Source organism: Rhipicephalus microplus, chromosome 6 (assembly GCF_043290135.1).
Source record: "Rhipicephalus microplus isolate Deutch F79 chromosome 6, USDA_Rmic, whole genome shotgun sequence".
Classification (NCBI taxonomy): domain Eukaryota; kingdom Metazoa; phylum Arthropoda; class Arachnida; order Ixodida; family Ixodidae; genus Rhipicephalus; species Rhipicephalus microplus.
Window position 1 is genome coordinate 149,364,815 of NC_134705.1, and position 13,004 is coordinate 149,377,818.

The 13,004-nt window shown below is 41.8% G+C and overlaps 1 long non-coding RNA gene across 1 annotated transcript; it reads left to right on the forward strand.

Moving 5' to 3' along the window:
- Window positions 1-10,419: 10,419 nt before the first annotated feature.
- On the forward strand, window positions 10,420-12,358 carry LOC142764998 (uncharacterized). Its single transcript, XR_012884003.1, has 2 exons — window positions 10,420-10,699; window positions 12,259-12,358. It is a non-coding gene; the product is annotated as an uncharacterized LOC142764998 (long non-coding RNA).
- The last annotated feature ends 646 nt before the right edge of the window (window positions 12,359-13,004 follow it).

Here is a 13,004-nt window from a genome sequence, read left to right on the forward strand (position 1 = left end):
CGCACAGTTCAAAGGATTCACATAAACACGCTGCACGAACGAAGCGACATAAAGCAAGTAAAGCCACTGCTAGGAATCCATGGATTACCGCCAGACGTTACTACATGTAGACACGGCGATGACAGCACTAAAATTGTCGATGTCATCGCTGCTCGCTCATCATTACTCATCTCCTGAAGCGAGGCCTAGGAACTCGCTCAACACGTCAAGTGCTGCTGATTTTCAGAGTAATTTGACGGATCATTGGCCGGTAACGCACCATTGAGCATCTGCACACTCTTTGCATTCGAGAAAGAATAACTTATACGTAACCGACCCCATTTATACTCAGCCAAAAAAATCTCTGCACGCCAAGTAGTTGAGCGACTGCAACATTTCCAGTTTTCAATTTTGTCACTGCGCCTCTAAACACTCTTTGGGTAATCTCATACGCACACTCGCAGGGTACACACTACGTCGCAAATAATCATAAAAATTGTGTAGTAGGCATGCGTTTACAATCCCATCCTTCGTCATTCTTGAGAGATGCGTGGTATTCTCAACTTACTTGCAAAAATTTTGTGAATTATTTTATGTTGCGACTGACGAAGATAAAGAATTATGCCTAAAGCTTTTGTAGCGGGTTTGATAAATCAATAACCCACAAGTTACACAATTTGCATTGTGTGACACCTGGTTTTTTCTTTGGTGTTCTAAAACGCCTTATTACTAATATTACGTGGTTGTTTTCCCAACATCAAGCCTGCTTAAGAACAGTTTGCACTGGCGTTTCAAGCACTGGAATGGCTCTACGAATACTGGGCTGGCACGCAGGAAACTCGGATTCAAATCCCAATGTGTTGTTGGTAAATTCATGTAGTTTTTTTCTATTTCGCGCGATGGTGGTTATGGACAAAGGCAGCGGCACACGGGACCCTTGTTTTAATCTCATAAATGCTCTCACTGTAAAATAACAACAACAAAAAAGCCACCAGGCCCGCGCGAAACGCACACCGCAGTCACAGCGAAAGCTGCAAGAACGACCTCTCCAGAGCCTTGAAGCACTGATGATGACGGTGGTATCACATCACGTGGTATATTCGCTAGAACACTATTGCTTAAGCTGGTGGGTAATCAGATTGACAAATGAGCTAGGATTGTAGCGGTTGATTTACAAGTCCTGCTCATCTCGCAAGAGCTTCTACTGAAACTTCTTTGGCTTAGGCAGTACTCCTCAAGGATCGGCCTTTTGACGAAAGTCGGTCACTCACCCAAAACTGTTTCAACCCTTCTTTTTTTTGCATGTCGCTTTTTTCAATGAAGCTCTATGTGGTTAGAGGGCATTTTATGTTCTGTTTTAGTACGTATATTCTGTAGAAATTAGGCAAGCACCAAAACTTCTCACTGGCTTCTCACTTCTCAGTAAAATTTAAATAAAAAAGGAATCCATGGCTGGCTACCACCAACCAAAATCTGACAGGAAACGCGAAGTAAATATGGCAAGCCAAAGCAAATTGTTCCTTACAGCGAGTTTTGGGGATTTACAGTATTATGAGGGACATCATGGTGCATCGCTGCGGAAAGATTGACCATCGACAGTTTTTACGCGGGCACCGCACCTGGGCACATGACTTTTTATTCTCAATTCAGTTCAGCCGCTGTGGCTGCAATTCATGTCTGCAGTTTAGCACTAAAACCACCAGACCACCATAGTGTGTCAAGCTAAACCAGACGACACATGTCGGGAAACATAGATTCCGGGAAAAAAGAGGGATGATACAGAAATGAGTAGCGTGCTGATAACTCTAAGTGTGTTCGGCATGGCGCGCATTAAAGACGTCTGCTGCCTAAATAAACCATTTGAAAGGAACATGCACTAAATTGACCTATAACTTCTGGGCTTACATTTCCGATTCGGGTGCTCGCAGCGTATGAGATATGTATGGGGCAGAAAATAACGTATTTCAAATTAAAGTTCCAAAATAAATTTCACATAAAAGCAGCCATTGTATTAGAGTGCGCAAAAAAGGAAGAAGGAAAATGTAAACCCTTATGGCAGAGAGGTGAAAAACAACGCAAAAAATTAGGCAGATTCTACGTACCTAAGAATCGATGTTATGCGATGCATGCGAAGTGAAGGTGACTGTGTTGCAATTTTTGTATTGAAGGGCACGTTATGAAATGACCCTAAATATGTGTACAAATGTTGCACGCACAGACTTAGGTTGAAGAGTTGCAGATGTTTATAAAACCAGTTGTTTGTACTTGCGCAACGGTGCCAACTATAACATTCGTATTAGCAACACCAGAAGCTGATATGAAACGCTGCTCCTCGCAAGGATGCTGGCCCTGGACACTTCTACATAAATAAATTTCAGCGCATGGCAACTAAGCACAACTGACGTTAACCCAACGTGACGGCTGTATCAAAGGAGTACATATGTAATGTTTATAAAATCGGGTAGGCAGCACTGCAACCACTATTTACGTTTCGGGAAGATTAGCGTCTGTTTGAAAAGTAGTTCTGAGGCCTGCAGAGTTCTGTGGTAAAATGCTTCAATGCCACTCAGAATGCTTGGGTTCTATACCAGCTGGGACCCTGACGTTTACTCTTTGCATTTGTCCGGTCGACGCTACTGATGTCGGGTATTTCTTATTGTTCGTGCGTTAAAATTGCCCATGTTTGTTCTCCTCGTTCCTCCTTAGATATTAGGTGTCAATCACGTGTGGCACATACCGGCATAACAGCGACACATACCCGCCCGTGGGTACGTACCACGCAATGGCGAGTTGTGTTTGACGACGTACGCGATGGGGTCGTGACATTACTAATGTCTTGACCAGCGCGTTATATCCGTCAAACCATCCTACGCTTCCTGGCTAATTTTGGTTCACGCCAAATTAAGGGGGTGACCTTGAGAGCACCCAAACGTAAGCGGCTTGATAGATAGATAGATAGATAGATAGATAGATAGATAGATAGATAGATAGATAGATAGATAGATAGATAGATAGATAGATAGATACGCTCAATGTCGCCGAAGTTCACTAAGAAATGCTTCGCGTTTACCATGGGCGTATTTGTGCTTGCATTCATTCTTGGTGCACATTTTCGCCCCAGTCCTAGCAAGAATTGAGGGCTTAGATTTTGCGTTCACTACACGTGCTATATAATGTTGCAGCGACGCATGGTTAAGCTCACGCGAGTTTTTTATGTGCTCCTTTCATTCTACCTCCCTCTCTTTTTCTCCCCCAATCCGCTTCATAGAAGTATTGTCACATGGTAGGAACGGGAACGAAAGGGAGCAGACTGGATCATCAGATGAATCTGGTGTTGAGGCCGAACTTGTGGCTGATAAACAAAAAGTCAGGGTACAGCAACAGACTGACACTGATAACGGCTAACAGAGCGTCAGCCGTCGATCAACTGACAAGCGGTAACAAGCACCGACATTAACACATGTGCCGATAAATACCCTTATGAAAATGAATTTTGAGAGTCTAATGTGCAGCTAATGCACACCTATTGAGTCACTAGATTGACATTAGACCTGCAAAGCCCAATGTTTCTTAGCATCAGGTGTGCAATAGAGACTCAGATTACAACATGCACCAGGATTTCTGATAATCAAAGTACGCAGACTTTCCAGTGCGTGTCCTAATGTCAAAACACATCACAATGAAAAAAAATTTCGTTAATCTTTTAGAGCCACCAAAAACTCGATTTCTTACTACTAAATGTAATAATCGCGTGAATTCTAGATCCCAAAACTACTATATCATTATGAAGAACGCCGTAGCGGAGTGCTTCAGAAATTTCGACAATCGGTGATTTCTTAACGGGCGCCTAAGTCTAATTCAATCACTTGCTGATCTCGACATTCACGTACATGTTGTCTTTCGGAAATCGAAAACACTAAACAGTTTGTATTCCCATAGATTTTTCAACCATGTTTCAATAAATATAACATCGACATGAAGGGAATGTCTTCGTACACATGCTTAAGTGTAAATCAGCTAGACAATAATAATAATAATAATAATAATAATAATAATAATAATAATAATAATAATAATAATAATAATAATAATAATAATAATAATAATAATCCAGGGTCTCTTATGCATTATTTCACGCAAGACCATTCGAAGATGATAGTTGACGTGTTCATCCTGCCGCCCTTCGAAAACTTTCTGCAACTAATGTGGTTATGCATTGCCTCCACGGTTAATGACACTGCTTTGCGTAGCCAATCAGCCAGCCAGCCTTTGGACAAGCTATGATGGGATTGTGTGCGATGTAATTACTTTATCATGTGGCGCTATAATGACACGTCATCTCCTGGTGATTACTTTTTGCATGCATCTATCGTTCCCTACATTGCATGATGTGAGATGCCGCCAACGGTCAAATTTTATTTTTAGCGAGGCATCTAAGGCTTGCAATTTCATTAGTAATCAATGATTTATTAATCACTTATTCATGTAGCGTGCCCAGAAATAATTATCAGGTTGTACATGTGCATCTAAAAATAATAATAATAATAATAATAATAATAATAATAATAATAATAATAATAATAATAATAATAATAATAATAATAATAATAATAATAATAATAATAATAATAATAATAATAATAATAATAATAATTATTATTATTATTAATATTATTATTATTATTGTTGTTGTTGTTGTTGTTGTTGTTGTTGTTGTTGTTGTTGTTGTTGGTGATATATTCGTGCCAGAAGCGCGATGTGAAGGCAAACTTTACTGGGGCATTCAGGCGTGCTTTCCACCACCTTGCCCGCATCAATTTTGATTATGTATTTAAATCTAACAAGCATAGCGTTGGTCACTTACGCTGAAGTGGTACCCCAAACAGTTGCTAAGACGCGCCAATTTGCCATTTGCATGAAGGGGGATGGTTCCATAAGCCGATCAGTGGACACCGATGATTGATTTGTGGGGTTTAATGTCCCAAAACAACGTTATGATTACGAAAGACGCCGTAGCTGAGGGCTCCAGAAATTTGGACCACCTGGGGTTCTTTAACCAAATCTGAGCACACGGGCCTACAACATTTTCGTCTCCATCGAAAATGAAGCCACTGCAGCCGGAATTCGATTTCGCGACCTGCGGGTTTGCAGCCGAGTACCTTAGCCTCTAGACCACACGGTGGGGCTCAGTGGACACCGAGGGCAGCACGGGAGATAAACTCATCGTATCGTTGTAGTGAGCATTAGAAAGCGTATTTAAATATCAGTCATACTTTTACAACAAAAATATGACTGGGAGTGGCAGCTGCCAAATGTGTGCCCCTCTCTCCCCTCCCCGCCACCGGTAGGTGGTGGAGAGAGAAGGCGTGATGAAGAGGAAGAGAGAAGTTATAATGCGCATTCATGCCTCTCACCCCGCCATTGTTTTGCTGTCACAACGCTAGCTGTAACGTAGAGACAGCGGCGTAGATAAAAAACAAAAAAAAACAAGGGAGGGTAACGAAAGGAATCACTCGTTGATCTCGGGGAAGGGCGGGGGGGGGGAAGCAGGCGAATAGTCATTTTGCTCTAAGTATACCACGCAAAAAAATCGCCCGAAAGGCGCGGGGAGGGGGGAGAGCAGAAATGGGTAATGGGCTCGGTGTGCCAACCCCTAGCTACAGTGTACTAGAATGTACAGAACAGCGCACCAACACCAACAGCGAATGTACAGTGTACAGAACACCACTGCGTAGAGACGTAAAGGAACGGACACCCGGTCAGATACCTTTCTTCTCTGTAGAACAGGAATGTATGTCATTCATTCTTTTCTGCACACGAACAAAGCCGCTGCTGCAAAAGCATTTCCTTTGAGATCTGTACTTATTGGCATTGTGTTGCAGAGACTCATAGATGGCCATTGCTGTTGACATGAGTTGTGAAACCCCTTTTTTTTGTTATGCAAAACAAAATACAAACAACTGCATAACTACACATATTGCAAACTAATAACTAAGAAGGTTTCATTTGGCTTGAAAAGTTATAAATACACTTGATTGTTATTTTAAAATATTTATATAATGACACGTTAGTGCTTCCACCTGTACACGTACTTTGGTTAAGCTTGTAAATCAGCAGTTTCAACAGGCTTCGTTGTACTGCGGGCTCACCACCAGCTTCACGCAAGAACATGTGCAGCAAGTCCGCGGTTACATAATTGCCGTGTTGATAGATATTGCGTGAATTGTATACTGATCCTCCTTTGTAATTCGTCTACAGGATAGTTTCCGCGTGTCGGGAAGTTCTGCTGCTTTGATCGAGTGGCGGACGTTGCCGTACGTTGCCTGCTCCAAACAGCCACATCGGACGCACGCCTTCATATTCGCTCTAAAAAGTCATTTCTTCCTCCATTTATCGATTACTCGTGTTGTTCACGTGATTCAATGTCGAGTGTGCTTCCGAAGACAATGATCGACCCCTGGTGTGACAAGCAGCGACTGATGTTATGCGAGAGCGTGAGCTTTTTGACGGGCGACTAAAGAGTGCACAGCCTATGCCAAAACTTCGGTAAGTTGGAGAAAGTCGCTGAACTACATAACTGGGTTACTTCATTGCGTGACAAATGGTATGCAGGAAGCGATGGCCCGGGCGGCTTGTTGGCACAGCGGGGATGACAAACCAGAGACCCAATAGGCAGGTATGTTTTGAGGTGGCTTATTTTATATCACCGTAAGAAACAGTCACTGTGTGTGTTGATTGCATGTTTTAGATTCGCATTGCGCTACGTGATCTATCGTTTGGTCATGCAAGCCTCTTGTCGTGCTGTCATTACTTGGCTGTTTACTGCACGTGATTATCCTTTGATCCCTTGTCGCCCTGTAAAATTGTCTGCTTTTAAACATACTGGTGTCGCGAGAGCAGTTCACGTTCACCCAACTCGATAGTATGTGTGTTTTTGCGCGCACGACTAGGCACGTAGATAGAAAAACGCACAACCCTGTCAAGCACACACGAATGTTTTCGTCGCTGCCCTCCGAATGCTTGTGCCAGAAATCCATGTAATTTCTCTAGGGTTAGAATATCACCCCAGCTGCCTCATAAATATTTTAAGAGAGCTAACTTGAAGTATACGCATTTCAGTTTTCCACATTATGTGCTGAAACTAATATTACACTCCTACCGCTGCATTGAAGATATGTTGATATCGAGTGTTAGTAGAAGAATATGGGAACTCAGTTTAGTTAATTAAGCTAACACATGACACCCTTTGTTGCAATATTTGTGTGAACCTTTGTTAGCTATATAAATCTTTGTTTTCTCTTTGAAGCATACCAGGTGCTTCAAGTTGTATTTCCGTGCTTTCTTTTTTACATCAGTGTTGTACTGATACTGCCTACTTGCTTGTGTGACGATGATCTATAACCTATATGTAGCATTCAGGAATTTAGTATTTATTTTGTTTTGTGAGGCAGTAAATTAGAAGCAAAAAGATCTTATTTCTATGTTTCCAGATGTTGACAGAGAGTTTCAGAATATTAATATTTTTGTGAAGGGCTTATGTAATAAAAGAAATCCTACAGATAGCTTGTGTGAACAAAAGTCAAAATACATGGTAATCTGCCTCAGAGTACCAACAGTTTGTTTCCTGAATAGCTTACATTTATGATGTAATAAAATATCTATGGCTCCTTCTTACACACGCCATGTGCGCATAAACCATGCACTCTTTGCAAATATTGTTTTCATCATTTAGATCACGCACACACATGTGCATGCTCTGCATTGTGTTATTACGTAGTTTTGTGAATGCGAAACATTCATTGGCACTCTGTCAATTGTCAGCAAGAAGAGGCTAGTCCAATATTGCCTGTTTTGATTGTGTCCTAATCCCTTTATTCAAGGATTTACGCTTTAATGTATCAGTATACCGGGTCCCGCGCAACGGGTTGAGAGTCCTCCAGGCAGAGTAAGCTTCACCACTGGGGCGACGCGTCACAGCCCCTCGAAGCCCGCCTGTACCCTGTTTAGCTACTGGTAGGTAGCCGGCTGGCGCTGGGGATCAAACCCCGCGCCTCCCGTAGCTGAAGCAGACGCGTACGCGCAATGCCACAGCTACGGTTATTGTATCAGTATACACTTTGCTAAGACATGTTTGGTACTCGCTATGCGTGTGTGGTATAACCTTTGTTGTGTGTCAAAGTAATCTTTTGTGGTATCTTTTATGTATGTATCAGCAATGGCAGCTGTTCATGGTTCTGGCACAGAGGACAGGTTGCAGTGCGCGATTGTAGCAGTCTTCGTGCAAGCCCTAACAAGCCTTACTAAGTGGTAGGCATTTATTTTTGTTACCACAGAGTGATATTTCGGACACATAACACCTATTGAGGTATAGCATACACTGTCTTTTAGCTTAGGCGTGGGAATCCTATGTCCTGCACTTCAGTGCAGTATTCCTTGGACATGGAACATGCATCTTTGTAATCCTTGAACATGGAATATTGCTGGAGCCAACGTTGTGACACTTGGAGGCGTCTTGATAATGGGAACAGCTGTTCTTTATCACTGCTGTCTCCAGCAAGGCAAGCGTTCTTGTTAAATGGTTGAACAAGAGAAAACATTCAGCATTGTTAGTTAAACAGTAGGTAATGTTCAGCTCAAGATTACACAAGGAGGAGACCGGTGCATTTTAAAGAAAATGGGTTGTTGCAACGGAAGCACAACTATTTACGGCATGATGCTTTCAATGTATTTTTTAGTGCTTCGGTTGCAATTAACCATTTTATATAAAGTGGGGCACGTGCTGCGTCCTCTCTCATGGTCTTTGTGTTACATTGTGCTAAATATCACATAAGTTGGAGGTTGGCTGCAGCGACATTCCCTCTTATAGTATTTGTTGGTCTTTTCAAATTTCCTCCATCAACATCTATTTTGTTTGGACTGTCATGAAATTGTGTGCAGTGAAATCTTCCTTATAATCAAGTTTCGCTTATTGCCGTGATGATTTCTTTACCTTAAATTTTTTTAGTAAAAATAAAAGATTTTTTTAACTAAGTTCTTTTTTTTTTACAAGCAGAAGTGTCCTTCATATTTTGGGCTTTTTTAAATTGACTGCAAACAACATTGAAGTCTAAAAATTTAATGAATATAAATAAGCACACTTTTGCTATGTGCACATTCTGCCGCAAGCATTCGGCGAATTCGTGTTCAACGAAGTCACGGGGGTTGTTGTTTCAGCTCGTTTTCGAATTGTCTCGTGTATGAGAATTTTTGTGGTATTTTTTTATGTTGTAGTGCAATCTTGTTTTAAGTAACATCGTGCAACATGCTTATTCCTTTCTAACAAAGCCTTCTCAGATAATCCTTATGCCTGAGTGTTTGATCATCTGAATTAGGGACAGCTTTTCTTGGGAGGCAGCACATACTCATGTTTCATCACATTGTTTGGAGCATGTTTTCACTACAATCTATGAAAATACCATGAATGTGTTTATGTAACACAGCTCAGAGGACATAGAGGCCTATCATGCAGAGAAGTGTAATCTGCGTGATAGTGCCTTGATTAGCCTTGTTGGAGTGCAAAGTTAAATTGTTGAATGAATTCATGCTCTTTTGGAAGTACAGTACTCGCGGATTGAAACAGGACACTCGGAGCGTGTGGCCGACTATATGTGCCGCCGCGCGTGGGTACTCGCAGAACCAATGTGTTGCGTTGTGGTATTGGGGGATACGGGGAAGACCTATGGAGCATGGCTACTCCTTCCGATTGCCAAATTGTCAGCCTGTAGTTCACCACGTGTACAATACCAAGGCAGCGCTGCAAGGCTCACGCACATTCGCATGTCTACCAAACTGGCTCGCCGCTGCGCACCACTTTTATTGCCACGCCAGCAGACGACCCTCTCGTTCTGCGTGCTTAGGCATTGCAGTACGCATGCTGTGCAAGTAAGACGCAGGATTCAGTTATTCAGTTAGTAGATTGCGCCTTGTGTGCGTTTGTAGACATGATAAACATCTGCACAAAAGCATGAAAAAATGACTTCTTTGTTTCTGTCTCGAAAAGAAAGAAATAGTGTGGCATGCTTTGATTCATGCAACATGGAAATAATATCATTTATTAGTGTCATTAGGGCAAACTGCGGCCTATTGTTGAATAAAAATGTGAGAAGCTCGCTCGTTCTTCTGTGGCCGACAGCTCTACAAATGCTTGCCACGAAAAATAGCCACACTAGTCACTGCGTGGGGCGAGACAAGAAAGTACTTAGTTATTGTTTTATTGCGGCACGGAAACAGGCCCGTGGCTGGTGCTTTTCTTTTTCGTTGTGACAAAAGCTTGAAAAACTTCTTATGCTTTTGTGCAGCTATTTATTACATCAACGAGCGCATTTCAGGCGCATAATTTTAGCGGTATCCAATTACTTACTTGCGCAGCCTATGTGCCCCATCGTCGAAGGAATCCGATCGAGAGCGTTGTCTGCTAGCGTCACAATATAAATGGTTCGCACAGTCCCCATTGATTCGCGCTGCATGCATGCAAAAAGGCGCGAGCCTTGTAGCGCCACGCTGTCAGTGTGCACTTCGTGAACTAACTGCCAACTTTTTAGCGACCGGAAGGAGTAAGCCTGCTCTTTAGCTGTTTTTGCCTTCACTCTATACAACAGTGCAACATCCTGGTTCCGCGAGCACCCATGAGCAGCGGCACATGCATTGCCGGCCACGCGCTACGAATGTCCTGTTTCAATACGTGAGTACTGTACATATATGTTGACCATACTGGGCATGTTGGTACGTACTTGGGAGGAAACAGGTGTGCAAGCAAATACATGGACTGCTGCATCCATTATTGTTTCTGTGTCGGCGTCTTAGCTTATGATGCTGTTCACTCCTGTGTGTACATTTTATTTCCTCGCTGAGCTCCTACATACACTATAAATTGTATTATCTCTGTGACGTAAGAGTTCAGGCGATATTTTGGGCGTATGTATGGTCTAAAATAGTCATGAGTTTGACACTGTGATGTGCTATTTCCTTAAATACTTGAGTAACGCAAGTGTTTGGTCGGGTTGGTAATTCATCGCTAGCAACTTTTGTAAGGTACGGCAAAATATCAACAGAGAAAACAGAGAGGACACGAAGTAGTGCTAGCTCGTGTTGTCGCCCTTTTTATTGTGCATGTTTTTTGTGCTGTTGAAAGTTTTCTTTAGAAAGAGTTCCTATCCTTGTCCTATGAAGACGTTCAGTAAATGCCAACACACCCCAGTGTAGATTCTTGTGCCTAATATTGACCAGCAATCAATTTCATAATTTGCAATACTGGCTAGTGAACATGGGCAACTCTGCACTCTAAAGCATGAAGCTAGGTAAAAATATTTCCTTTTTTATAAAGCTTTTGTTACCTCTTCAAGGTACGTAAATAATGTATTTTTAGCTATTGAATAATATGCAAAAATAATCAAGGGTACAAAAATGCATTGCTTGCTTCCTCCAATCTGTTGCTTGTAGAAAGATGTGTAGAAACGACCTGTAACATGTTACAACATGTATATCTGTGTAGTATACTGTAGATTACAAAAACCATAATTTTTTATTGTTTTCACTAGAGTTGTGTAGCTGTATCTCCTAGACGTAGCTCTACATTTCATGTGCCTGTTTGTTGCTGAATTTCATGTTGCACATAGGTGTGCGCATAAGAGTGGGGGCAGCCCCTCTCCCCCCCCCCCCCCAACTTGTTAACTAAGACGGGGGCTACAAAATTGGAAGCTTACTTAACTAAGTAAGGGGGAGTGCCATGGAGAACCTACCTGCCACCCAAGTGTAGGAAAACCCTGCACACGCCTATGACTTTGTACCTCTGAGCATGAGCCCTCAATAGTTCTCAGTTAAAGAAGAGGGGTTTTAATATGGAAGCTTTGTGTAAAACAAAGTTGCGGAATATAGACCCACTGTTGCATGCCGTAGTCATAGATTGGGTACTATTGGAATCGTGAAAGGAGGTTATTCTGCAATATTGGCTTAGAGAAGCTGACTCAGCTGATTCTTCTGTTCGTGATAGCTGGCTTCTCTCCAATTACTGATCAATTGGCAACCCTCTGAACTGATGTAGAGTGTTTAGTTTTTTTTCAACGCAGCATGAATTCAAGGCTATGTGGTTCGACATTGAATCATAAGGGATTATTTAATATAACTGATAAATGTCTATCACTGTTTAAACAAGGCATAAAGCATCAATTGTAATGTCTATTCATGTGCTGCGCTAAAATGTATGCTCCAGTGCCTTCTAAGTATTTATGTTTTCTCTTGCAGGTTTTAAATACAGCAGCGGTGCCACCACGACGGTGCTACATAAGACCCTATCATCAGTGCAAAGTCGAAAATTAAATACAAATGCAGTTATTTCTGGAAACGTCTCATTTCGTGTTTGTTTTTTTGTTTTTACTTATAAAACAGGACTTTTGCAAGAATTGTAAACAAGGACAAACTAGCTTCATTTGTTGTCCCATCTGAACTGAATCACTTGACAATGTGATGTGTGTTTTCAAATTCAGGCATTATATACTTGCAGCATTATTTATCGGCTTCGAAAGATTCTGACGTGTAAAAAACTATTATCTGGTCGTTGGTGGAAGTGGTCTGATGGTATTTCTTTTACAATCCTGTAATTTGTGCACACTTTCTTATTAATAATGAAGTGATTTATTGATCTGCTTTTCAGCAAACGTTCTGTTGATGGCATAGTACCTTCGCCTACAACGCGATGTTGGATGTCAACCTAATGCATATACTCGATAGCACTTCACTAGATAACGGCCATCAGAAACTCAGATGTCAGGACTCTATAGACTAACACTAGCCAATGGTCATCAGAAACTCTCATGTCGGGCCTCTATAGACTTAGGCTAGACTATAGTCATCAGAAACTCTAATGTCATAACTCTATAGACCTTCGCTAGACTATAGTAATCAGAAACTCTAATGTCATAACTCTATAGACTTACAGTGCCCAATTACTACTAGACTCACATTAGTGAGACGTCCCCCGCTATGCCACC